Source organism: Morone saxatilis, unplaced genomic scaffold, assembly GCF_004916995.1.
Source record: "Morone saxatilis isolate NCDOM2014 unplaced genomic scaffold, NCSU_SB_2.0 Contig17, whole genome shotgun sequence".
In the NCBI taxonomy this organism is placed as follows: domain Eukaryota; kingdom Metazoa; phylum Chordata; class Actinopteri; family Moronidae; genus Morone; species Morone saxatilis.
Genome location: NW_023339729.1, coordinates 25,401,249 through 25,403,208, shown reverse-complemented (window position 1 = coordinate 25,403,208; position 1,960 = coordinate 25,401,249). Strand labels below are relative to the sequence as shown.

At 41.1% G+C, this 1,960-nt stretch overlaps 1 protein-coding gene across 1 annotated transcript in view; it reads left to right on the top strand.

The window, feature by feature from the left end:
- LOC118327444 (E3 ubiquitin-protein ligase pellino homolog 1-like) overlaps positions 1-1,960 on the top strand; it is a gene marked incomplete in the record, with an annotated part of 27,892 nt that overhangs the window by 24,953 nt on the left and 979 nt on the right.

Below are 1,960 nucleotides of genomic sequence, written 5' to 3'. Positions count from 1 at the left end.
TCTAAATAATGGCTTAAAAAGTAGTGCATCTAGCTGCCCTGGTGGAGCACACCCCCAGAATCTGGTTTGGGATAAGCCCTGAACGTCTGGCTGTGCCACTGAACATACAGCTCTTGTATCAGAACTCTTGTTACTGCTCTGATACATATATATACATATATATATATACATATACATACATATATATCTGATTTTTGCAGCAAGCCACAATGACACCAGAGGACCTTTTGAAGACTCTGGAGGATTTAACAGCCGATGAATTCAGGGACTTCAAATGGTATCTGCGGCATCCTGACATCCTGGAAGGGTACCCAACCATCAAAGTGTCCAAACTGGAGACAGCAGAAAGGCGGGACACAGTGGATCTGATGGTGAACAACTATAAACTCCCTGGAGCTCTGAAGGTGACCAAGAAGATTTTAGAAAAGATAAACAGAAACGATCTGGTGCAGAGTCTGTCAGGCACCAGCTCAGGACCAGAAGGTCAGTCACACTGTTTTCTTTCATTTATATGTTCATGCGGGTTGACAACACAATACTTGTAAAGTACAGAAGCTCACTGTATTTACAAAAAAAGAAAAAAATGGTGGCCTGATCTCATATTACGAGTAAAGGTTTAAGTTATCAGTCATTGTTATTTGAGAGGATAGAGGTGACTCTAACTGATTTAAAGGTCCAGTGTGTAACATTTCAGAGGATCTCTTCGCAGAACACCTGTTTTCCTAAATAGGTCACAGTGACTCTACCAAAGTCATATTTGGCCAGGTTCAAAGTGAGGGAGGCTTTCTTTAACCTCTCGAAAATTATCCTTGGGGTTTTGGTTTGTGCGGACCAAGTGGTTGAGTAGGCCACAATGTCATCAAGATAAACTACACCGTTTTTCACACCAGCTAGGACTATGTGCATGAGACGTTAGAACATGGCGGGTGCATTTTGGAACTCCATGCACTGGAGCTTGAGACAGCTAAGCTGTTTACCAGCAGGTAGGTGTCCTCCTGCTGAAAAAGTGCACGTTTTGTTGGATTAACGTGGTAAGCGGTCATCCACATCACATACTGTTCTAGTCCGACATTTCTTTCATACGTTATTCTGGTCACTCCTTCAGAATCAGAGCTACCACCTTGGCTACCTGCAATGGCATCCCTGAGCACCTAATACAAATCAAACTCTTTTCTGTAACATTCGTTCAAATCTCAAACTCATCCCAAGTAAATGGAGGCTTTGGGGGTCCGTTGTACCCAGGTACTACGGCGGATTCCCAAAACAAGCTCCCCCACAACACAATGGCATCAGACAAATTCAGCATAATGCATATTTTTCGTTCTGTTCTTTAAGCATATACTGTTGATGGTGTCGTCCTTGCTAGTGAAACAGTCTTGGACAGAAGGTTGTGCAGAATTCACAGGGATAAATTTAATTTCCATTAATTGTTGTGATTGCATCATTGCAACTTCCTGGAGTAGAGAAAGCATCATTCTATCTAACTTTACCTCATTTATGGTCACCATTTCTTCCATATCTCTATGTCGGCAGGTAGTTGGACCCTTCTCAAATTAACACCTATTTAGATAAAAAAACAAAAAAGAATGATTTTGAGTTTCCCCTATTTTTGATTACCAACTACTACTAGTACATGCTGTGAGGCCATTATTGCTTAAGCAGTTACAGGCTTACAGCTTTCAGGGATTCATTGTGACTTTAACTAATCTAAGAGTTAAGCGTAATTTGGATAAGGTCAAACGTTTATAATGTCTATCTCTCTCTCTCTCTCTCTCTCTCTCTCTCTCTCAGGATCAGTGGATGTCAATGATGTTGGAGAGACTTCAGAGAACAGAGGACCTTCCTCCACTCAGAGTGAAAGTAAAGCTGCTGTATTCTCGTGTATGTATGGAAGCCCCAAAAGACCAAGTAGTTCTTAAGTTTGAAAAGGTTAAATGTAAGTAAATTTTACATTCTGTAT